Raw genomic sequence first — 27,801 nt, 5'->3', positions numbered from 1 at the left:
TCTTAAGTGAATGATCTCACGGAGGAGAAAAAGAGTTGCTACGCCATTACTCATTTTGAGGGATATGCTACCACGTGGTGGGAGTATGTCAAACGTTTAGGCAACGTATTGATTGAGGGGCAACCCCCTCCTTGGTTTCGATTAAGGTATTTTATGAGGCAAAGGTACCTTCTCGAAAGCTATCAACATGAACTCCTTTCAAAATTGTACAACTTGAAGCAAGGAAACAAAAGTGTAGAAGCCTACTATGATGATTTTCAACAACTCATCTTGAAACTTGATCATAGAGGAGAACAAGTGAGCCACGATATCTTTCGGTTCAAAGTCGGCCTAAATTAGGAAATCTCTACACACATGGCACTTCATAAGTTTGAAACTATTGAAGGGATCTTTCAAGCGGCTTTAGAGATAGAACGAGAGAACAAGGAAAGGTCAGCCTACAAAACCAAAGCCTACCAAGGGCCCTTGGGTTGGACCAAGGAGAGAGAAGTGGTTCCCTCATCTTCAGGGTAGAACAAATACAACAACAACCAGTCAAGACCCCTCCACCCATGAGCAAGAGTGCTCAACCACCTCCTCCACAGCTTGAGGGAAAGCTGAATGTTTCTTCCAATGTCAAGGGATTCCAATGCTTCAAATTCTATAGATGGGGACACAAGGCTAGTAAGTGTCCTAATTGGAGAAATGTGATATTGAGAGAATGAAAATTATATTTCTTGGGGGAAAATTAGGACTTGAATAGGCTGAAAATGAAGAAGTCACTCAAGATGGAGAGGGAGAAGAGGCCGAGAGGCCTAGTGATGATGAGGAAGGGGAGGTTTGGTCTCAAGAAGGTGAACTTGAAGTACCTAATTATGTGGTACGAATAGTTATGATTAGCAAAGCGTTGGATGATCCTAGCCAACGGGAAAACCTCTTTTATACTAAGTGTCTCATTAAGGGGAGTGTGTGTTCCTTGATCATTAATAGCGGAAGTTGTGTTAATGTATCTAGTGACTCGACAGTGAATCACTTGAAGTTGCCAACTACTACACATACGAGTCCGTATAGACTCTAATGGTTGAATGATTGTGGAAAGTTGAAGGTGACTCGTCAAGTGGTGATTCGGTTCAAGGTTGGAAATTATGAGGACGAGGTACTTTGCGACATCATTCATATGCATGTTTGTAACCTTTTGTTGGGTTGTCCATGGCAATATGATAGGTCAACCAAGCATGATGGCCGAACCAACTATAATTCCTTTGAGTTCAAGGGTCGAAAGTACAACCTCCGACCACTATCACCATCATAAGTGTGTGAGGCATATCAACAAATGAAGAATTTTCTAGGAAAGAAAAAGAAAGAGAAAGAACCTATGGGTAGAGGGGAGGAACCTGAGAGTAGGAAGGGTGAGGGTGAAGAGGGAGTTTCATCTTGAGAGGTAGGGATTCAATGGTAATGTTGGCTCGTAAGGGCGACCTCTTCAAAGAGTATGATGATACTACTCCCATGCTACTTTTGGCACATGTTTTGAATGTTAACCCATCCACTTTCCCTAACCCTTCTTTTATTTCTAATATTTTGCAGGAATTTGATGATGTGTTCCCAAGTGAGTTGCCGCAAGGACTTCCTCCACTTCGAGGAATCGAGCACCAAATTGACTTTGTTTCGGGGTCGTCATTGCCAAACAAGCTGGCTTGTAAGAGAAACCCCATGGATACAAAGGAACTTCAATAGCAAATTGAGGACCTCCTCAACAAAGGATATATCAAGGAAAGCATGAGTTCGTGCGCGGTCTCGGTGTTACTTGTGCCGAAGAAGGATGGGACGTGGCAAATGTGTGTAGACTGTCGAGCCATAAATAAATTACGGTAAAGTATCATCATCTTATTCCTAGGTAAAATTCCTAGGCTTTGACCCAAGGAATTCGTAATCCGAATGGATCATGAATCCTTGAAGCACCTTCGGGCACAAGATAAGCTTAACAAACGGCATGCCAAATGGATTGAATTTCTTGAAACCTTTCCCTATGTGATTCAATATAAAAAGAGGAAGGATAATGTGGTAGCTGATGCATTATCTAGAAAGCATGTTCTTGTGTCCACTTTGTCGTCGAAGCTAATGGAGTTTGAGAGCCTCAAGTCTTTGTATCTCGAAGATCCTTACTTCGCTCCTATCCTTAGGGAAAGTGAGGCCGTGGGTAGGGAAAGAAGGCCCTTGGAGTCTAGTCCTTATGCCGTGCTTGATGGGTTCTTGTTTTAGGGGAGACGGTTGTGTGTACCTTCTAGCTCTTGGAGAGAGTTTTTTGTCAGGGAGGAACATAATGGCGGTCTCATAGGTCACTTTGGACTTGATAAGACCCTCGGGATATTGGAGGAGCAATTCTATTGGCCTAGGGTGCGCAAAGATATTGTCAAAATTTGCGGCCAATGCATGGATTGTAGGAGTGCTAAGTCGAGGCTCCTTTCTCACGGGTTATACATCCCGCTTTCCACTCCATCACGCCCATTGTTTGATATTTCTATGGATTTCGTGTTGGGGTTGCCACGGACTCAAAGGGGTCGGGATAGCATCTTTGTTATCGTTGATTGTTTCTCCAAAATAGCACACTTTATTCCATGCAAAAATAGTGAAGATGCAGCTAGTGTAGCTTCTTTGTTTATTGAAAATGTTGTTAAGTTACACGGTATCCCAAGGACCGTTATAAGTGATAGGGATTCTAAGTTCCTTAGTCACTTTTGGAAGTCAATGTGGGGTAGGCTCAGAACTAAATTATTATTTTCTACGTCTTGCCACCCATAAATCGATGGCCAAACGAAAGTAGCGAATCGAACCTTGGGTTCCATGCTACGTTCCATGGTTAAAGGTAAGTTGACATCTTGTAAAGATCACCTACCTCTCATATAATTTGCTTACAATCGGGTGATCTATTCAAGTACGGGCATTACGCCCTTTGAATGTATCTACGACTTCAATCCCCTAACCCCCTTGGATCTAACTCCTTTGTCAACTGTTGTTGTTATTAGCTTAGATGGAAACAAAAGGGATAAAACCATAAAAAACTTGCATGAGAAGATGAGGATGCGGCTTGAGAAGAAGAAGCAAGAGGTGGCCAAACGAGTCAACAAAGGAAGAAGGCGTCTTATACTTGAGCCGAGAGATTAGGTGTGGGTACACCTACGTAAGTACCGGTTCCCCAACCAAAGAAAGGGCAAGTTGCTTCCAAGAGGTGATGGTCCATTCCAAGTTCTTACAAGAATCAATGATAATGCTTACAAGATCGACTTGCCACCGAAATACCAAGTGCATAACACGTTCAACGTGTGTGACCTCTCACAGATTGATACCATTGAAGATGAAGAACCCATGAGTTTGAGGTCAAACTCCTATCAAGATGGAGAGGATGATACAGGTGTCACGGGCTCTAGACCATTTACTAGAAGTCAAGCTCTGGAACTACAAAGGCTTTAAGGCGTGTTTATGAAAATGGACGTGGTTGAGCTTGTTGCAAACTCGCCAAAGAAAGTGTACGTATTGACATGTGGGGGATGACATTAGGGGCCCAAAATACACCCCCAATACTGCCCCAAACACTCCACACCCTCCCCTTTCATTAAGGACAAAGCGGTCTTTTTGCCATCCTTTTTGTAAAGATTATTTAAAGTGTTTCTTTAGTCTTGTTCTCTTAGTTAGCTTATTCTTAAAAATAACTTGTAATATTGAACATCATCTTCCTCTCAAGAAGATAGTAGACCACCATTTGACACCACAAGAAATGGTTTCTTCTTGTGTTGTGTGTATCGGCTAGAAACGAGAGTGCTTGAGGGAACCGAGTTCCTCTTGTGTTCTGTAAGAACGTGGTGCTTGTTAACTTGTTTTGTAGAGTTTTTAGAGTATTAATACACTCTTTAGTTGCTGCATTATAAGTTCTCCTTGCGTCAAGTTACATATCTTCTCTATCGTTTAAGTTGGTGTTTGTTGTTTCCGTTAAGTGTCTTGTGCATGTGGACTGTTTGTGCGATTTTGGACTGCTTCGTGCTCTTTTAGATACCGTTTGGTATCACACTGGATTTCTCTTGTAAGGTTTTTAATAAGGCAGTCTATATGCGTATTGTTAGAGATGTGTACTCTTTTTTCTTCACTAGATTTTTTTCCTACTGAGTTTTTTTCTAGTAAATTTTTAACGAGGCACATTATCTATCAATTAGACACTCAAGGGGGAGTGTTATGAATGTATTTACATTATAGTGAATGTCTATCAAGAATATAGATAAGATTTATCACGATCTAGTTTATATCTACTAGATATGAAATATCTATCTTTTAGAGAGAAACTAGGAATATTTTCCCTTATAAATAGATGAGTTTTATTTATTGTATCCTCAATCTTATGATCTCTCATCACTCAAGAGAAATAAAGAAGCCTCTTCTCTTCTCTCTCTATTTATTCTTGTTATTCTTACTTTATATTTCATAACAATTACAAGATAATATGTTACTAAGATTGTGGGATTATAATATTTTTTTTAAAATTCAATATATAATGTATTTATTATCTAAACTATGGTTAGAGATTTACTTTAGAATAATTAAATTTTACCCATTCAATTTAAACTATGTCATGTGTCATCAATCAAGATAGGAACTTGGGAAAAATAGAGAGAGTGAAAATGGAGAGGAGCTAAATCCGTCATATAGCTTATGACATTCATTATAGCGCTACACTCTTTATAAAATCACCCCACTATAACAATTATACTCAAAAATTGTGTAATAATAATTTTAAGAAATATATTTAAAAAGACAGTTTGGTGCACTAAAGTTCCCGCTATGCACAGGGTTCGGGGAAAGGTCCAATCACAAGAGTCTATTGTACGCAACCTTACCTCGCATGTTTTCAAGGCTTGAATTCATGACCTCCTCGTCACATGACAACAACTTTACTGGTTACTCCAAAGCTCTCTTTCAATTTTAAAATATATATGATGTGTAAAAATTAAAATATTTAATAATTATCATTAACATCATGTACATAATAAATTTCACATATGAATATCTTAAAAGAAATTATATTTAAATAAAGCTTACCGGTTAAGGTCATAACTTTACGAGGAGAGAGTAATGGTGTTTGCTGTGTTCATGCTCTTGATTCTATTTCTTTGGTTAAATTGGTTAACAACTAAATTCCTTCTTCTTGGTACTTAAAATTATTAAACTAGTTTTTACTTATTTTTATTTATACAATTATTTTCTTTCGTTCATCTTGTCTATTTTTTTATTTTTGGATGTCCAACAATACTTATCCAATTTATAAAATTAATGGATAATTTACTCAAATTTATCCATTTAATTTTATCATTAAATACGATTCGTTATTTAATGTATTTTTAAAAATATTAAATTTATTATATTTAAAGGGTAATGGTAAAATTATTCAAAACACTTATTATTTTTTAATGTCTATGCTAATAGAAAGTAGATAAATAAAAACGAACGGAGAAAGTATGTATATATATACAAAAACATGTCACTGTAAAGTTTGACTTTATATCCTTTTTCTTCATTAATTAATGAATAAATGGTCCAGGATCCGCCAAACCTGGGACAATGGTTTAAGAAAATAAAGTTACTTTGGACTTCTTAAAACATTACTTTTTTGGTAAAATTCATTTGATGGTATAATCTTATTTAGTTTGGGGGTTAAAAAAAATCGTACTTCTTTTAAAGAAATATTCAACTTGTCAATAATAGAAAGAAACTCGTCACTATTTAGCCCATTGAAATTTATTAGTCCTGACTCAAAACTAGACGTTCTACAAAAAAGATTTTAACAGAATAATAAATATTTATTCATTCTAAAATTCAAATCAAGTATAAATCCTCTTATTATTAAGTATGTTAATTTTAATATGAGATTTTATTATGTGAATTTAAATATAATGACCTCAATAAAGTGTGGGGACACCAAATGAGAAATAAAAGAAAAGGTTGAATTTTTCTGAGAAATTAAAAGAAAGGAGGTCTAAATCATGCACCAACGGATCCTAATTACTGGCTATACTTCGCAAGTTGTTTGGTAACGTTGATTTTTTTAAAAGGAAAAAAACTTGTTCTTTCTCTAATTTCTGTAAGGTGGGACCAAATTGTTAAGAGAAGAGGAGTTTTGATGATAGACATGTGAATGAAATATGTTGTGAAATCTGGTCCATCCAAGTGAACAAAGCTCAGTTGCAGGCAAGTTATGGATAAGCTGACTCTGCGTACAAATAGAAGTGGATAGACTCTGCGTACAAACAGAAGTGGATAACATTTATCATATCAGAAGTTGAGTTAAACAAAAAATCTTGCAAGAGTTGAGTTGATCAAGAAGTCTTGCAGGAGTTGAGTTGAGCAAGAAGTCGTATAGAGTTTGAATTGAACAAGAAGTATTGCAGAGAAAAAATAAGAATCTTATTCAAAGAAGAAGTGAGAGAGGCGGCAGCAATAAGAAGTGTGAAACTATCTAGAGTCCTATTGAACACAGAAGATTACATAAATAGAAGGACTCTATGAGGTGTGTGCTTAAATACAAGAAACGAATTCACAAGCAGTTACTCAATGCACTGAAAATATAATCAACAATCAGCATATCAGTTCACATACTTGAAGAAGAACCTGGTCTCTTACTTAGCAAGTCGTAGACTGTGTATAGTGGGTAGGTTCTTTGAGTTGTAATGGGTCATTGTTCTAGTCTCAGTGATCTATAAACTGAATTAAGAGTTGTGTCTTCAAGTTGGGAACTCGAAGATTTGGGAACACCTATCTTGGGAAGATTTGTGTTTTTGTAGTGATAGGAGTTAGAAGTTTTAATTCCTAGTTTACAAGAAGTCTTGTAATTCTATTGATTGTTGAGGCTCAAGTATTATAGTGAAGTTGGGGTTAAATCCTGTAGAGGTACATGTCGTGATTTTTTACACCTTTCTTGAGCCGGGGGTTTTCCACGTAAAAACACTGTGTTCGATATTTAATTCTGTGAACCATGTTTACTTACTTGTTCCACAAATAGGAAATTAGTAGGGCTCGTACTCTAACAAGTGGTATCAGAGAGAGGTTGTCTTAAATAAGGCTAACACCTAAGAAAAGATCAATATGACGAATTTCGCACCTCCTACTAGTCACAGTAAAGGTCAATCAACTACTAGACCCCCACTTTTTAATGGTTCTCACTTTATTTGGTGGAAAGAATGGATGGAGATATTCATTCAAGGTAAAGACTATGAATTATGGAACAGGATTACTGATGGTCCCACTATTCCAATGAAGATGGTTGATGGTGAACAAGTCAAGAAAGTAAGGAGTGAATTTACTCCTGATGACTTATTGGCTTTAAAGAAAAATGCAAAGGCCAAGAACATCTTGGTTTGTGGACTAGGACCTGCTGAATACAATAGGGTATCCACCTGCACTATTGCTAAGCAAATTTGGGATGAATTGGTAAATGCTCATAAAGGCACTTCTCAAAGAAAATTGAGGATTGCTCTTCTGCTTACTGAGTATGAGGCATTCAAAATGAAGGAAATAAAACCCTGCATGAGATGATGACAAGGCTCACCACCTTAACAAATGAGTTGACTTCCTTAGGAAAAGTCATCTCTGAGGAAGAACAAGTTGAAAAGGTACTGAGGGTGTTACATAAATCAAAATGGAATGTTAAGGTGACTGCAATCAGGGAGGCAAATAAGGATCTTGAAGGAATGAACCGGGATGAATTAGTAGGGAACTTAAGAACTTATGAAATGGAAGTTGATGGAGTCAAAGAACAAGCATCCCCTGAGAAAATCTTAGCATTAAAAGCTTTTGATAGTGATGAGGAATTTAAACTTGATAAGGAGCAAGTTGTCTTTATAATCAAGAACTTCAGCAAATTCTTTAAGAAGATGAAGGGAACAGGTACTAAGAAACATTCCAATGACAATCCAAATGGGTGCTACAAATGTGGCAAAAATGATCATCAGATCGGAGACTGTCCAGTCTGGGTAATAGAATGGAAGAAGAAAAGGGTTGAAAACGAACTGAAGGCAAAAAGAAAAGAGGAGCAAGCAATGATAGCAGCTTGGGAATCTGATTCAGATGAAGATGAAATTGATAAAACTGCATTCATGGCTTTTGGGGATTCAGACTTAGATGAAGAAGATGAGGGATCTGAGGTAAGTACACTTGAACTCGATGAAAAACTGCAATTGTTCTCAAAACCAAAACTTGTTTCCTTGATGAGTGCATTGATTGATGATTTTCAAGAGTTAATATCTAATAGGGATGAATTGTTCAACAGTTTAGCAAGTCTCAAATTTGATTTTATTGATCTAAAGGCTTGCTCGGATATAGTTGACAAGGAAAATTACACTCTCAAGAAACAAGATTCAGAACTTGAGATTTCAAACAACAATGTTAAGTCTAAAGTTCTCAAATTAACTCTCACTAAAAATGGGGAAAAAGGCCATGAGTAAAGAAGAAGAAAATGCTGAACTTGAGCTAGTTAAATACAAACAAGAATGCCATGATTTACTGAAAAAATGAATAAGTTGATTCAGGAAGTTTCTAAACTAAAACTGGATCTTGAAAGGGCAAACAGGTGGACAAATTCCTCAAGAATTGTTCACAAATTAAGAGAAATTTCAATGAAAAGGCAAGTTTGGGATTCCACAAAAGCTTTGATGATCCTAAAGATTTATGTTACATCTGTGGAAACCTTGGATATCTCACCACTGAATGCCCAGTGGCTGCAAAAAGCAGGTCAAACAGTCAAAACCTAGCTAACAAATCTTCTCAGACCAAAAGGAACAACACCAGTTCTGGTCAGACAAACAGATCGCACTACTTGTTGCCTGCATGGATTAAAAGAAATTTAATTCATCCTTTTACTCATAAAACAAAACCCAAGCTTGTCAGGGTTCCTAAGTCTAACCATTGATTTTTTTTGCAGGAGAAGGTGAAAGAAAGCAAAAGGCACTGGTATTTAGATAGTGCTTGCTCAAGACACATAACTGGTGATAAGAAAAAGTTCCTTTCACTCTCTAAAATAAATTGAGGAGGAATTTTTTTTGGTGATGAAAAAAAGAGAATCATAACTGGAGTTGGAAATATTGGCCCATCTGAGTCAACAGCATTGGAGGATGTCTATCTTGTAAAATGATTAAAGCATAATCTGCTGAGCATCTCACAACTGTGTGACAAAGGTAATAAAGTTATTTTTACTGTTACGGGAGTCAAAGTCAAAAGGATAGACACCAAAGATATTGTTCTCACTGCAATGAGATACACAAATGTATACAAAGCTGACATCATGGCACTACCAGAACTTGAGTTGACTTGTCTGAGTGCTATAGAATATGATTCCCTCCTTTGGCACAGAAGACTTGGTCATGCAAGTCTGAAACAACTAAACATACTTTCATCCAAAGGCGTGGTATTGGGATTACCCAAGACCAAGCTCAAGGAAGAAAAGTTATGTAGTGCATGTGTAAGGGAGAAGCAGGTAAGAGCTTATTTTAAGTCAAAGAACCACGTTAGCACTACCAAGTGACTTGACCTAGTTCATATAGACTTATGTTGACCCATGAGACTTTAAAGCATGGGTGGAAAAGGTATATTTTTATAATTGTTGATGACTATTCCAGATTCACATGGACTTTGTTTCTAGCCTCTAAAGAAGATGCCTTTGATGTCTTTGACATTTTCATTAAGAAAATTAAAAAGAAACTAGACACTTCATTAGTTTCCATAAGTTCTGACCATGGTTCAGAATTTGAGAATGTAAAATTCTTGAAATACTGTTCAGCAAATGGTATAGATCACAACTTTTCAGCTTTTAGAATACCACAACAAAATGGAGTGGTGGAAAGGAAAAATAGAACCTTGAAAGAAATGGTTAGAACAATGATGCTTACAGCTAATGTTGCTAAAAACCTTTGGGCTGAGGCAATAAGTACTGTAGCATATATCATAAATAGATTCATGATCAGACCTATGTTAGAGAAGACTCCCTATAAATTACTAAAAAAAAAAAAGCCTAACATCTCTCACTTTAGAACCTTTGGATGTAAATATTTCATACATAATAATGAAAAGGATAATCTGGGAAAATTTGATGTTAATAGTGATGAGGGAATCTTCTTAGGTTATTCACTTCATAGTAAAGCCTATAGGATTTTAAAAATAGAACTAACTGTGTTGAAGAAAGCATGCATGTAATATTTGATGAATCCTGTGTTAAGACTAACCTACAGGAAGGAAATAATGCTAAGGAACAGGTTACACAACCCGATTCACTGACTGGAGCTACAAACTTGGACTGGGGAACTGAAGTTAAATACACAGTGACAAGGGGAACTGAGCTACCAACTACCCCAGATCAAAATGTCATCAGTGATCCTAGTAGATCACTAGGCTTGATTCCAAAGGGATACAAGTATCAATGTTCACATATTATAGAAAATATTCTCAGTGAGTTCACCTCTGGGATCACTACAAGATCTGGACTGAGAAGTATGTGTGCCTTTAAGGCATTTCTATCAGAAATAGAGCCAAAGAAGATAACCGAAGCATTGATTGATGCTGATTGGATCATAGCCATGTAGAAAGAACCGAATCAATTTGAAAGAAGCAAAGTATGGCACTTAGTTTCTCTTTCAAAAGATAGATCAGTAATTGGAACTAAGTGGGTATACAGGAATAAAGTTGATGAGCATGGAACAGTCACATGAAATAAAGCAAGGTTGGTGGTCCAAGGATACAACCAAGAGAAAGGAATTTACTTTGATGAGACTTTTGCTCCTGTAGCAAGACTTGAAGCTATAAGATTACTTAGTGCTTTTGCTGCCTACAAGGAGTTTATACTTTACCAAATGGATGTGAAAAGTACATTTCTGAATGACATTCTCAAAGAGGAGGTGTGTGTCAAGCAACCTCCAGGATTTGAAAGCAAGGAGTTTCCTGATCATGCATATAAACTGGATAAAGCCTTGTATGGGTTGAAACAAGCACATAGAGCTTGGTATGAGAGGTTGCCAAAGTTTCTACTGGAGAATGGTCATTCCAGAGGTAAAATTAACAATACCTTTTTCTTAAAAACTAATGAAAAGGATTTATTAGTTGTGCAGGTATATGTCGATGACATTATTTTTGGATCAACCAACATGAATATGACTCATGAGTTTGGCAAACTCATGAGTTGTGAATTTGAGATGAGCATGATAAGAGAGCTGAATTACTTCTTGGGATTGTAAATAAAAAAATCAGCATCAGGGATAATGATACACCAACAGAAGTATGTCAAAGAGCTACACAAAAAATTCTCTCTTATTGCCACTGCCACAAAGCTTAATCTAGATGAAACAGGTCCTAATATGGAGCAAAAGATGTACAGAGGTATGATAGGGTCACTATTGTATCTCACTGCAAGCAGGCCTGACATTGTGTTTAGTGTAGGGCTTTCTGCTAGGTTTCAAGCCAAGCCTAAGGAAACACATCTAAAATCAGTAAAAAAAATCTTTAGATACTTAAAGGGAACCAGTGATCTTGGCTTATGGTATCCCAAAGGTAGTAACTTTAATTTGGTAGAATATTCTGATGCTGATTATGCAAGATATTTGGTGGACTGGAAAAGTACTACAGGTATGGCACGCTTTTTGGGATCATGTTTGATTACCTGGTCCAAAAAGAAGCAAAATTCAATAGCCTTCTCCACTGCTGAGGCTGAATATATGGTTGTTGGATCATGTTGTGCTCAGTTATTATGAATCAAACAACAACTTTTGGATTTTGGGGTAGATGTAGGTTGTGTTCCTATTTTTTGTGATAACATAAGTACTATAAACATTGTAAAAAATCCGGTCCAACATAAGAAAACTAAACATATTGATATTCGCCATCACTTCCTTAAAGACAATGTTGAAAAAGGTCATATATCAATTATGATTTGTCCGACTAAGGAACAAATTGTTGACATTTTCACTAAGGCTTTGAGTAGAGAACACTTTGAAAAAAATAGGTTAGCCTTAGGGATGATTAAAATTATATAAGTCTCCCTCAATGCTTAATTAGATTAAGCTGACCTTAAAGTGATTGTTGGTTAATTCAGTCTCACACATTAAGTTGTGTATCCTAATTCCAGGATTTTAGAATATGTTGACTTATGAACGTGTTGATTTTGCAGAGAGACTGGATTACAGAAGAAATTTAGTTCATCTTTTCATTCAGGTATGACTATTGTTACCTACAGTGACTTAGAGTGAAATAAGTTATCTACCTGGTTCTCTTATGATACATTTAAACCGCCAAAACCAAAGAGTCACACTTGCTTCAGAAAGCTGCTACTTGCTTTCCCATCAATCCAGAGTTCCTCATCATTATGATTCTTACACAAATAAAGTCCCTCAACCTCTCAACTTCTTTTATTTCCCTCTTAAATAAGCTTTTTTTAATTTATATTCATCTTCTCTTTAACTCTTCATAATCAAGAAAAATTCCAGGTTCACCAATGGCATTCTCTTCATCCTCTTCCTCTACTGGTTCTGTCACAAATCCCTTCACTGCTCTTACCCTTCATCCAAACATCACCTTGCCTCCCTTAATCCCTTCTCAAATATCTCAGAAACTCACAGATTTCACAGCCTTTAGAAACTTCCCAAACTCTTTTGACCAAATTCCTTCACCCTTTTCAACCTTCTCATAACCTCTTCTTTCTCCTCCTATCCCTCTCCAAGTTGTTGATGATGATCTTCATATTAATAGAAACAACCTTCCTATTGCAGACTTGATTCTAAGAAGGTCGAGATCTCAGTTAAAGATAAAACTCTCTTCCATCTCTGTCAATATTGAGAGCACTATTTCTACGAAACCCTCTCCAGTGGTATCAAATCCTAAAACCTCTCATACTCAAGGAAAGAAAAAACATAAAGATGCTCTGTTGGCTAAAGCACTTCGAGCCAACAAAAGAAAATGGGTGCCTATATCTGATCCCACTCCTCCTCGTGCATCCTCCCCTGGTCTTCTTTTTCGATCAGTAAGAAAGACTAAGACTATCATGGAAAAAGTTCTAAAACCCTCCTTGGTTAGAAAACCCTCTCCTAAAACAACTCCAAAAGCCTCTTCCTCTTCAAAATCTCCCTCCACAGTCAAAAGGTTCAAAATCCTCCAGAGTTTCCTCTCCAAAGTCGTCCACTCGGTCTAAGAAACAGGTTACTAAACCTGTTCCTTCTGACTTATCTGACTCTGAGTTTCATCTAGATGCCTCTGATGAGTTGGATCCTGAGTTTGAAGTTCCTCACCCATCCTCTCATCAAGACACTCCTGAGGCACACAGTCTTCACTTTCAAAAGCACAAATTAGCTCGAGGGAGGGTTGTTAGTGGTTTTGGGGGGGATGATATACAAACTTTACTGGAAAAATTAGAGTTTTAAGGATGGTCACATTTATTCCTTCAGGGAGATCTACAGAGACGATTTGTTAAACCCGAAGTGTATGAGCTCTATACGAATAGGGTGGGCATTGGTAAGATGATCTCCACCATTGTGAGAAAGGTTACACCAAATATTTATATTGCTGATATTGCTAGGATTCTGCATATTTCTTCTGAAGGGTGGGGTCACTATGTCAAGGTTTATTGACCACCTCTATATAATCTTGCCTCAGCTATTGACATATGTAGAAAGTTCTTTAGAAATCCTCACCTGGTCAATCATAGAAGAGTGTTTAAGAGAAAGATGTCTCCATTTCACCAACTGTATTTTGATGTAGTACATAAGATGATTCTTCATAGAAAGGAAAGGAGAACTGTGGCTAGTTTTCTTGATCTTACTCTCATGGAACTACTGTACACTGAAGTGAGAGTTGATTTGCCTAGACTTATACTGAAGCATATGCAAAGGGTTATCCTTAAGGAAATAAATGGACATACCCTCCCTTATCAGTTCTGGCTCACCCCTATATTTGAGGATTTTGGTGTTTCTATTCAAATGTGGTCTTCACAGACTACCAAGGATATCATAGGTCCTGTGAACTATATAATTCTACCTGTTTCCATGAGGAGTGCTGATAATCCAATACAAAAGTTGAGAAATGCACTGGCTGAAAAACAAGCTGAGGTAGAAGTTACTCAGGCAGCCTTGGAGACTGCACAGGCTGCTCATGAAGAAGAAAAAGGGATCCTTCAAGCTCAGATTGTTTCGCTTACTTCTTTGTTGGAAAAAGAGAGAGCTAAGAATGCTGATGTTATTAGGAAACTCACCTCTCTTCTCCCCTCTTCTTCATCTACTTAGCACTCCTACTTAACCTTTTTTATGATCTCCTAGAACTATCTTTTTTGTTCCTTTCCTGGATAACTTGTTCACTCTTAGGTTGCTTTTGGTATATGTAGTCATATCTGCTACTAAATGAAATGGACTTGGTTGTTATACTATTTTCTGCTCTTATTTTCTCATACTGCATTCATGTTCCCTTATTCTAAGTTTTGATTGTCTTAGTGATAGCCTCAATGGCCATGAATTATTAAACGTTTTCACTTATGAACCAGTTTTTCGATGATGTCAAAGGGGGGAAGAATAAGGCTATGCAATGCTTATAAATCAAATTGGACTAACCTGTGTTTCATTCTTGTTCTTTCACTTAAAATTCCTTATTGAGAATGTCAGGTTTTTTGTGATGCTATGCTGCTATGTTTGTCATCATCAAAAAGGGGGAATTTGTTAAGAGATGAGAAGTTTTGATGATAGACATGTGAATGAAACATGTTGTGAAATCTGGTCTATCCAAGTGAACAGAGCTCAGTTGCAGGAAAGTTATGGATAAGCTGACTCTGCGTACAAACAGAAGTGAATAGACTCTGCATACAAACAGAAGTGGATAACATTTATCACATCAGAAGTTGAGTTAAACAAAAAGTCTTGCAGGAGTTGAGCTGATCAAGAAGTCTTGCAGGAGTTGAGTTGAGCAAGAAGTCTTATAGAGTTTGAATTGAACAAGAAGTATTGCAGAGATAAAATAAGAATCTTATTCAAAGAAGAAGTGAGAGAGACAGCAGCAACAAGAAGTGTGAAACTATCTAGAGTCCTATTGAACACAGAAGATTACATAAATAGAAGGACTCTATGAGGTGTGTGCTTAAATACAAGAAACGAATTCACAAGCAGTTACTCAATGCACTGAAAATATAATCAACAATCAGCATATCAATTCACATACTTGAAGAAGAGTCTGGTCTCTTACTTAGCAAGTTGTAGACTATGTGTAGTGGGTAGGTTCTTTGAGTTGTAATGAGTCATTGTTCTAGTCTCAGTGATCTATAAACTGAGTTAGGAGTTGTGTCTTCAAGTTGGGGAACTCGAAGATTTGGGAACACCTATCTTGGGTAGATTTGTGTTTTTGTAGTGATAGAAGTTAGAAGTTTTAATTCCTAGTTTACAAGAAATCTTGTAATTCTGTTGATTGTTGAGGCTCAAGTATTATAGTGAAGTTGGGGTTAAATCCTGTAGAGGTACGGGTCATGGTTTTTTGCACCTTTCTTGAGTCGGGTGTTTTCCACGTAAAAACACTGTGTTCAGTATTTACTTCTGTGAACCACATTTACTTACTTGTTCCACAGATAGGCAATTAATAGGGCTCGTACTCTAACACAAATAAACTATTTTAGGTTGTGACTGGTGAAGATTTTTTCACTCCAAACCATTTGGCCACTGGTTATATTATAGACTTTATAGCCCACAGCAAAATCAAAACAAAGTAATGCACGTAATGAATAAATGTCATTCCAAGGGTTGATGAGTTTATATTTAATTTGTTCTCCCTTTTCTTTTTATACTTTTTCCGCATCAAATAAAATTTCTTTTCATGCATGCATGTATTTGCTTTTTCTATTTCATTATATTCTACTTTGGGGAAACTTCACGGTAAAATACCTGAAATTCACATTCACGAACACAAATTGGTCATTGGGAAAGAATTATTCCAATATCGGCAATTTTTTAAAATATTTGGAAGAGAAACGTCTTTTTTAACTTGTAAGTGCTTCCCATTTAAATTGGAGATATATTTTAATGCTACCTCTTGATACTTGGTCTAAAACATGGTACTCCATAATTAGCTCGTTGTAATAGAAACATAATCCACATTTCACTTTAGAGACCTGATTTTTTGTGGAATCAATTTTTCATATTATATTTTACTTTTCTATAATAACAAATTACCTTTAATAATAATGTCACTTATTATAGTGCTATACATTTTATAACATTACTTCTCTATAACAATAAACTCAAATATTATATAATACTAATATTTTGTAAGAAATACCCAATGTGCAAAATAAAGTATATTTATGGTAATCATCATTAATATCATGCACACAATAAATTTTAAATACAAATATCTAATTTAAAGAAAAAAATTGTATTTAAATGGTGCAGATCAGTTATTTCATAACTTCACGAGGAAAAGACTACTAATGTATACCTTTTTTATATTCATGCTCTTTGTAAATTTTCATACTTTTGTTTATCACGGCTAGATGAGATCTGAATGTCAAATGTTAATATGCACATATAACAACACCTCTCTATAATAGCCATAAAATTTTCGAATAAATGTTGTCACTATCTCTATCAAAACATTTTCTCTAAACAAAATATCATAAATGAAAATGAGGGGATATTAACAAAAATGGAGTAGGACATTATTTTTTTTATACAAAAAAAAACATATCTACAATTTTTGTGTATTTCGCCCGAGTCAAAACAAAAAATTTTGTGACCAAGCCACAATATGTGTATAAATATATCTATTTATACTGAGTTGCATTTGGAGTAGTATGCACGAACGTGAAGTAAAATACACCAAAAAAAAAAAAAAAAATCTCTACAAGCTATACTTTCCCAAATGATAGGAGATCTTGTCGAAAATTAATCATTCTTTAATCTTTTCTTACAATGTTACAATATATTAACATATAAATCCTTGTATTGTAGCAAATGTTACATAACGAATATGATAGAAGCAAATGAATTTGTATAAAGTAATCACATTAATATTGTAAATTTTCTGTTCCGCTGTGTGATATAATTCTAATTCTAATTCATTTGAGGTCAAAATCAATACTTTTTCATTGGTTTAATTTATTGTCAACGTCGAACGAAAAGATGTCTTAATTAACACATTAGAATCTATTTACATAATGATTTTACTGTGAAAATATAAGCATGACACAATATCAATTAAAGAATTTACCATATCTATAAAATTAACCTCAAAATATTAAATCATATCAAATGAATAAACTCATTAAATTGAAAGAATAAGTTTGACATTTGTCGAAAAATAGATCTTCGAACTGGTAATTTTAATAATAAAAGAAAGTTACGCAGGCCGTGGGGCTTATGAATTTTTTTTGTGGTATTCCCATTTGCTTGAATCGATTTGCAATCGTAATGGGAAAAAAAAAAAAAAAAAATCTGATTGATGGAAAATATCTCTTTAGTATAAGTGTATAAACAATTTCAACGTTTCTTTTTTTTTGTTTGTTTGTTTGAGGATATTTTCTTGATACCAACACATTTTAGTCATCTTTCATGAAGCTGAGGGAGCGTGCAAAAATTACCTATCTCCCTAATCCTAGCGAGTGTGGAAAATAGTCAACTATTTTTGGTACAAAGATGAAATAAATGGCATTGGTATATGGATATAATTTATTCTGTTGACATATAATGTTGTCATCTTTTACATTAGAAAGTAAATTCTCTCTTTGTGTAAATACAGGTCAGTTGATTATATTGTAATTTTTCTTAATGTATCAGTGCTTAAAGTTAACGATCGTACTTGGACTTATATGTGATACTCTATTATTTGGATCTCAATAAAAGTGGGGATTCTCCAGATAGCCAAGGGATATAAATATGTCATACCCAGTCTACACAAAAGGTGCAACCCCAACCTAACTAAGCTACATAGCAGCTTCATCAGTCAAGGAGGCTAATAAATAATGTCAATGCTTTTTTCTTAAGAGATGCAAAAAGTAGAAATGTTCATCACTAGCTGGTTAAAGAAGATCAATGTCATTGATCTCATTTACACTGGTCTTCTCACCACTATGTAGCACTACATATAGAAAGAAGGATATCTTCGTATATTGAGATATGACATTATTGAGAAAAATGAATGACACATTCAAAATTAAATGAAATGCGATAATACTACATTTTGAAAATCTAAAGAGAAAATGATTACTAGCAAAATGATGTTTCAATATTGAAAAAAGAAACACCTAAATGTGAAAAAGCCATCTCTATGTATACCTTCATTCACAAATGTAACAGTTTTTTGGATAATCATTTAGTGTTAGGGATGTATTTATTCAGTTAATTTCAATTCGCATAATTTATTCCTCATTAAACAAAAGAAAATGCTTTTTAGATGAAACTTCTTCTTTTTAACATTAAAATTAAACCCGATATTTTAATTAAGGGTATAGGCATCTCATTATAATCAAAAATAAAATTAACAGCCTCACTTGTTTCGATGTTTTCTTTTTTAGTTTATAATATTTAATTGTTATACACATGTAACAATATTTAACATATAAATATTATTTGGTTGGATAAAATTGACCAAAACGCAAATTTCTTTCATTTTTTTAGTGTGATAAAAGATAAGAAAATTATTTAAATTTTTCTATTTTCTGTTTAAGGAGAGCTAACGTATTATTGATAGACTACGTAGAATCTTCCCAGATTAACAAAATTGCGTCTGTTGTAAACCGGTGTGGGACTTCTTAAAGAATTCAAATTCAAAATTTATGATTTAAGGTTTCAATTTTAAAGGTTTTTAGTGTTTAATCTAAGTATATTTTAAAATTATAAATTTATATCTACTGTTTATTAGTATAACTTTATGAATATTTTTACATAAATTTATACTCTACATCAAAAGTAAAGTAATGGATTTCAATGAATACTATACTAGCATTGAGCATCCGCCTATGTCAACAGTATGCTAAAACAAATAAATAAAAACAAAATTTTATTTTAAATATCGTCCATTTATTTCTAAATAGGTGCATGTTTTAATTTTGACACGTCCCATAATAAATTACTAACTATTACTTTCTTCATTCATCAATAGTTGTTCACTATTCACTTAATATATAGATCAATATGAGTAATTTATCATATTACTCTTTGATTACAATTAATTTGATGCTTTAAGAAATGTATTTGAGTAATGATTGTAATTAATAACTAAGATAAAATGGATAGAAATAGATAAATTATTCATTAATTTTTTAAACTGGATAAGTATTATTGAACATCTATTTTTTGTATGGTGGAAAACTAATGATAAATGAATGAAGCAGAAAATAAAATGTAATTTTACCAACTTATCCTTAAATAAATTTTATATCTCTTTTCAAATTGATATTGATTACATTTAAAATAAAGAGTTAAGACATTAATGATTCATATGATTAAAATATTATTGAAGGCTTAAACATATATTTATTTACGATAAAATCAAAAAGTAAAATATACACTTATTTAGAAACGAAAAAAATAATAAATAAATAAAAATAAACCAAAAAAAGTAAGTAAATAATTTAACTGGTGGAGGCATCAGCTGGCCTAAGATTTACCAAGACATAATAATCCAACTTTAGATTGTTTAGGCTCGACGAAGTTTCATTGCATCTGTGAACTTTCTCACAAACACACATACCGAGAATTGATTATTAACCAACCAAAAACATTTCTTAATTCAATCCATCGATATAGTCTTTGCTAGTTAAGTCCTCAGTGTGGCTATTTTTTACTCCCTCCGTCCATCATTATTTATTAATTTTTTTAATTTTGAGATGTTCAATTATATTTATTCAGTTTATAAAATTAAAAAATAATTTATATACTTTTACTCATTTTACTCTTAGTATTAAGTACAATGCATCACTCATTGTAGTTTTTAAAACAAAAAATTTATTATATTCAAAAAGTGATATAGTAATCATCCCTTTATTTATTGTTTCTTAAGTTATGTGTCAAATCAAAAGTGGACAAGTATTTATGAACGGAGAAAATACACTTGTCTCATCCTCTGTCCGTTTAAATTATTTGACCTTGACCATCTTATTAAAAATAAGGGCAATTCCCATAAATCCCAATAATTTGGTATCTAATTACATAAAATTTTGATCGTTTTGATATCTATATATATTATAAAGCAGAGGACGAAGCACAAGAAGAAGCCATGTGGCAAGTTATGGCTAAACCACGTGGCAATTCTTAGGACAAAACTATTAAGTTTGTAATAAAAATTTTGTATTAAAGAATATTAAAAAAATTAAATTTGAAAATAAAAAAGGAAAAAAAAAAGACTCCTAACTAAGCTCTAAAATTAATTGATGAATCTTTTAGACGTAAAAAGAGGCGTAACTTTTAGCAAGTTATAAAAAAAAAAAATTCAAATAGCCCAACTTTAAGCAACTAAAAAGATATTTTAACAAGATAATACTTTTAAATTTTACTGATTATAACTAATTCTGTAACTTTAGAGTGTTAACTTTATTTAAACTCTTAGTGTTTATCATGAATTAATTTGAATTTTGAATATTATCTAAACTAATTTAGATTTAGGATAAAGCCAATAATATTGTGATAAAAATTTTGAATTGAAAGACTAAAAGTATTTAAATTTGAAAATGTATTATCCTTTAAAAGAAAAATTATTAGCTAATAAATAGAAACATAAAAATTCTAAATCAACTCTTACTATTTTATAAACTTTTTTCTTTCATAGTATAAAATATATTTAAATTCGTTTGATTTATATATTAATGAAAGATAAAAATATAATAAGAATAAATAAAAAATAATATAGGGGTTGGAGCAGGAGTAATAATATGCAGTATTATTTGGTAACAATTGATGTCAAAAAATTCTCTTAAAGTATATAATAATAAAATATCTAATAAGATAAATTTAAAATTGTTAGATGAGACTTGAGGGTAGTTATTATTTTCAATTTAAAAAAAAAAAAATGTACGTTGTTGTATGTTAGGAGTCTTTGAGTTATTAATTTTAAAATTTAAAAAATAAGTATTTAGTTAAGATTGTGGAGAATTTTTAGGAGTGGTTTAATGCCCCTTTTTCGGATAATTGTGATGTCTCTAACTTATAAATTTACAGTTTTCATTTTTCTTTGATTGTCTTCTCTACTTGCTGATCTTCGGATTATTTATCTTAAAAACATAAACTAATAATTGAAGAGTTCTAAAAGATGTTTGTTATTTCAAACTTATCTTTTTAAAATTTAAATGTTATAAAACATATTTAAATCTATATATATTATAAAGCAGAGGACGAAGCACTACAATTAATCACGTGGCAAGCCATTGAGAAGCCACGTGACAATTTTTAGGACAAATTTAATAATAATGTAATAAAAAATTTAATTATTTGAATATTAAAATGCATTATTCTTTATTTAAAAAAAATCATTACCTTAAATATAAAAATTAGTTCTAAATAGACTTCTACTATTTCATAAACCTATCTTTTTTAAAATTTAAATTACATAATATATCTAAATATAATTTATTTAAATATTAAATTAAATATGAAACTATAATAATAATAATAATAATAATAATAATAATAATAATAATAATAATAAATAATTTATAGTTTTAAGGAAACGTACAAAAAAATTAGGCCATTATAGTTTTGTATTAATGATAATTTTACCATTGAATCTTAAAAAAAAAAACATTCAAAAAAAGGTTAAACTATCAAAAGATAATTAAACCAATAAATTGCTAATTAAAAATAAAAAATAATTATAAAATAAAATTATATATTAGAAATAGTTATTTGTCACATTAGAGAGTTCTAATCAGACTCTTATAGTTGTCACATTGGAGAGTTCTAATCAAACTCTTATCAAGTTTTGAATTAAAAGATTAAGTATTTGAATTTAAAATACATTATCCTTTTAATAAAAAGATTTTCATTATCTTAAAAATAGAAACCTATAATTGAAGAGTTCTAATAGAAACTTATTCCTTTAAAATTTAAATACTAAAATATATATTTAAATACAATCTTATATTTTATAAACTTATCTATAAAAAAATTCTAAGTTGTCAATTTATTTTTATAAAAATAAATTAATAAACAAACAAACAAACAAAAGAAAGAAAGAAAGGAAAGGAAAGGAAAGAAAAATTTAAAAATGTGCAAAAAAAAAAAAAGATAAACTATCAAAAGATAATTAAGACTAAAAAATTATTAATTTTAAATTAAAAATAATTATAAAATTAAATCACTTATTAAAAATGGTTCGTTATCACATTAGATAGTTCTACTTGGACTCTTATCAAGTTTTGAATTGAAAAAATATATATTTTAATTTGAAGTCATTATCCTTTAAATAAAAGTCGTTTATACTATATAACAAGTGACAGGTTTTCATTCATTTTTGAGTAGTTCCATGTAGTATTGAATACTTTTTTAATCCTAGAGATAAAAGTAATAATTTTCTTAAAAATATAAATTAAAATAAATTAAAAGTGAACATAAGATAAACTTAGCTCCAATAAACGTGAATTGTTTAACTTAAATAAGGATTTAGTGTAAATTTTAAACAATAAATACTCCTAAAAATTAAATTAGATTATATTAGAATCTTCTTCTATTATATATTTATTTTTGGTAAAATATACGCTATATTTTATTTTATTATTTATGTTATGCATAAAATGATAACCATACAATTCTAATTTCACGTAATACAAAACTTATTAATCATAGAAATTTAGATAGATAAAAAATCAATCAATTTTTTTTATTTATATATAATAAAAATATAAAATTATAATTTAGAAGAAATACTCAAATTATATCTCTATTTATATTTTGTAGTAACATAAAGTTATCATTTAAAATAAAGTATGATAGATAAATTCAAACTGTGAAAAAATTGTGAACCATACAAGTTAAGAAATAAATTAAATTTTAAGAATTAGAAAAATACATATTTATTTATACCTTAAAAATAAATAATAAGTAAAGATATTAAGCAAATTGGTAAGTTACTTACAAGTATAAATAACACATAACTATAAGTTTGGACAAAATTAGAAAACAAGTTACAATTATAGTATAAAAAATTTGAAGGGTGTGACTTTATGTTTAGATAAAAAAGTATTTTTAATTATAATAAGTTGAGTCTTAAATAATACATACAATGTAAATAAAATTTTGATAAACAGTAACTAAAAATTTGATAAATAATGAATCAAAGGAATATTAAAATATAAAAAATTAACTTAAATTTTAAACTGGCATTGTTTGTTCTGAAATAAGCAAGAGCATAAATGTCAAAATACAAGAGAAAAAGAGTATTTTCAGTAGAAAAAATGTAAAGATGGGGGAGTGAGGGTGCGGAGGTTATATTTTGAACTAATTTTGAGAATATAATATAGTAATTAGATAATACATATTTTACTGTCGATAAATTTTAAATTGAAAATATGTGAATAATAGAATAAAAACTTAAAAATAAAAAAAATCTCAAGTAAACAAAATTAATATATCTATTTCATATTAATCAAAAGTTCACTAAATAACTACATTAAACCAAGTGAAAAGCTATTTAAAAATTAATATTAACAAGTTAATAAATTTAAATAGCAAACAACATAATAAATAAAATATAAAATATAAAAATTTACAATCTTTTATGATTCATTATCACTATATGTGTAGTTTTGGCTATGGAATAATGGGGAAAGAGGGCAGGGGGTGATTTGAAGGGGGGGGGGGTTATTATATTGAGAAACAATATTATAATTAAATTTTATTTGTTTATTTTACGAAGAAACAATATGATCGAACATCGTAATTCAAAAATATTATAAATAATATTTTTATCCGCGCATCGCGCGGGTTCGTATACGAGTTTACATAAAAGCTTAACTTCTCATTCATTGTTGTGATACATAGTTAAGACTCGTGATACATCACCATATGATACATAAGTAGCGATACATAACTCTTATATATTAACAATGCAGAGATACATTCAGATACATATATAAGACTGATGTATTAGTAACACGAATGACATTTTGATACATGATTTTTGTTGATTTTAAAACAAACACATCTTTCTTATGTATCTGTAACCTAATATTTAGTAAGATACATAACTTTTGTACATTTAGTGGAGGAACGTGTGATTTATCTTCTTGTCCATTTCTACCAGATACATCATTCTTATGTATCTCCGAAACCATGATGCAGCAACGACAAAATCACCTGAGCTCCGACGAGCTCAAACCAACCAACGCAACGATGAGCTCATCCACAATGAAACAAGCTCATAGATCCAGCAATCATGAGCTTTGACCAACAACAACGCCGCTAAAATGTTGTCTTCGATGAAGAACCAACCAACAATAACAACTATAAGTATGACGTCGTTTTCTCTCACAACACGTTCGAGGTATGTTTATACATTCGAGATCTGATGTTGGAGGACGCCATCGTGGACCTCTCTCTGTCCACTCATAACTACCATTGAAAAGGAGGGAAAGAAAAATAAAAAAGAAGATGGCTCGCCGCCGGCGATTATTGTGGCTAGCATGATGTCGTCGATTTTAGGGGCAGCAAATTTAGAAGGAAGAATACGAATTGGGAAACAATCCGGCGAATGATTTTGGTTGGAAATTTGGGAATTAGAATTTTGCGGGGGGAAAGGTTGAAGTTCTTTGCAGCCTTTTCTGAACTTTTAATAATTTTTTTTTTTTTTTTAAAAAGACAAAATGAAATGGTATGGGATTTGGGGGTAGATGATGTATCAAGATTTGAAGAGATAAAGTAAAATTCAAAATTTTTATAATTACTTTAAGGAATTGGGATTTTAGGTAATAATAGTAAGTTAAGGTGTGGTATTATGTAAATTTTTCTAAAATAATTTATTGTATTTTTTCCTTTCCATCACTAGTATTAAATAACTACATAAAATAGTACTCCCTCTAGTCCAAAAAATGAATTATTGAGATATGACACACCCCTTAAGAAAAATCTTGTAGGATATAAATTGTAAGTTACTTTCCACTATTACTCTTTTAATTATTCTTAAATGATTTTCCTACAAAATGTGAAGTACTTAAGAACCTCATTAAATGAAAAGATAAAATTGAAAGAAATTTTCAACATGTCTCTTGAAAAATGAAGAATTCATTTATTCTGGACGTTAAAAAATAGCTCAACAAGTCATTTATTTTGGATTAGGAGGAGTAGTTGTCAAATTTAGAGTTTCAAACTATCACTAATAAGATTAAATTAGTAAAATACACATCTAATTAAATTTCTCTTAAAAGATGTGTTAAGTTAACATGAGTTAAATAAATAAAATGAAAGGATTATCTAACTTGGCACACCCTTAAAAAAACATAAATAAAATTACTATTTTACTAGAAATGAATGGAAAAAATCGATACTTAATATAAGGGTAAAAAAATGTTGTAACATAACAAATTATTTATTAATTTTTTAAATTAATTAATAAAAATAAATATTTAATTTTAACATAATAAACAAATAAAAATTGACGAAGAAATCATGATTTTTAAAACATAATAGTAGTACTAATCATTATTCAAGAGCCTTGTTTTGACGTTGATCTCCAAGTCGAAGATTGTTAAGACATTTCTAGACCAAAATTTTTTTATCAAAAGTTCCAATTACCTATAGTTTCTTAGGAGTTATTTTCTCATAATATAATTGTACTATTGAAAATATTTTACTAAAATTATTTTATTTTTTTAATGAAAAAAATATCATTAAACTATTACTTTATCGATGCAACATTTTAAGCTACTAAATTTATTTAATTTACTTAATTAACATTTTAGGTTCAATTCTAATGACAAATTTATTAAACTATCCCATCAAATATACAACAAAAAATGAATCGAATATAGAAGAATGAAATCCACCAAAATGAAATAGATTCTCTTTAATAATGACAAATTATACACATGGAGATGTTAAAAAATCAAATAATACAACATGAAATTTTATCGAATAATTTAGAAAGAAAAAAATTAAGTAGACACTCTCCCAGTTTCATATTATTTATAAACTTTTCTCTTTATATATTTCATTTTCTCTTTACAGGTCCACCATTCTCCCTTCCCCTCCCTCCTCAGCCCTCTCCCTTCAGGTGTCTGATGGAGTTAGGGGCTCAAATATCTAGATAAAATAAGAATTTGAAGTTTCTGAATTTGAATCTTAATTTTTTAAAAGTCAATTTCTAAAATTAAAAGAAAATTAGTTGACTTTTTTTATTTATCCTTGTAATTAATTCTTTTGAAAGTATAAATATTATAAAGTTTCGAAACAAATCTTATATTGTTAATTTTAGTATTGATTAAGATACAAATAGAGTGTATTAAAAAAGTATTACAAGGTAAATTAACCCTCTTATTATATTTTTTTATTGAACGTGTAGATAAAATGATAAATAATATGGAACGGAGAGAGTATCAGTTTCAAAGTTTTCAAAAAATGTATCTATAAAATCTCATGTTGTATTATTTATCTTTCTAACATTTCAATATGTAAAAAAAAAATAAAAATTTAAAATCTATTTCATTGTGGTGGATTTTATTTCTTTTATACTAGATTCATTTTTTATTATTTATTGAGTGGGATAATTTAATGACTTTGTCATTAAAATTAAATTTTAAATGTTAACTAAGCAAATTAAGTGAGTTTAGTTATTTAATGATTATACAAGAAATAAGGTAATAATTTAATGATTTTTTTGTCATAAAAAAAGAAATTTAATGTAGGTTGCAAATAGTCAGTTCGATCGAATTTGGACGGATTAAGATATTGAGTTAATAAATAAAGTTATTGGCTCGTTTAAAAGTTATTTTTGGACTGAAATGTAGGTCAATAATCCAAACTCTCCAATTTTTACTAAGTTTTAATTATTTTATTTTTTTTAATAAATTTTACTACCTTAGAAATTAATTATTTTTTATTATTAGGACTATATAACATGTCAAATTAAAAACATATCTTTTTGTAATTTTTTTTGACAAGATTTCACACAAACAAATTTGAGCTAGATATCAACATGACCTGAGCAAATAAATGGATAGATAAATATTTAACCCAAACTTGAGAGAATGAAATGAATTATATTTTATAGGCTAATTTTACCACAACTATATATTTATCTTCTTTTTTTTTTTAAACAAAAAAGAGAAGAAGTTTGTTGCTCAAAACATATAAGGGTCGTTTTACATTAAGGTCATGAGTACCATTTTTTTATTTTTTTTAATCAGAAGGCATGAGATTACTTGCCATTTTTACCCGACAATCCCAAAATATAGAAGGTAATTACTCTCTCCGTTTCATTTTATCTATCTCAAATTTTCTAATTTGATGTCTCATTTTACTTGTCCTTGTTTACTTATCAAAACAAAATATTTTTTTTTCCATTATACCCTTAGTGTAATTGATTACTCCTTGTTATTAATATTCTTGAAAAATATAGCAAAGAGGAGTATCATTAAGAGTACACCATTAAGAATATAAATCGTGCTTTTATATTAGTCATCCATCAATATTGAAACTACCAACAAGACACGATTAAGAGGGGCAAAATGATAAAGTTACATTCCCAATCATTATTTTTTTAATAATTATGTCATCTCAACTTGAAATGGGTAAAATAAAACGGATGGAGTAGACTCTAGTGATAGTAGAGCCGTTAATATTGCGACTCAAA

This window comes from Capsicum annuum, chromosome 4, assembly GCF_002878395.1.
Source record: "Capsicum annuum cultivar UCD-10X-F1 chromosome 4, UCD10Xv1.1, whole genome shotgun sequence".
Lineage (NCBI taxonomy): Eukaryota > Viridiplantae > Streptophyta > Magnoliopsida > Solanales > Solanaceae > Capsicum > Capsicum annuum.
The sequence above is the reverse complement of the archived record's forward strand: the minus strand, read 5'-3'. Positions refer to the sequence as shown.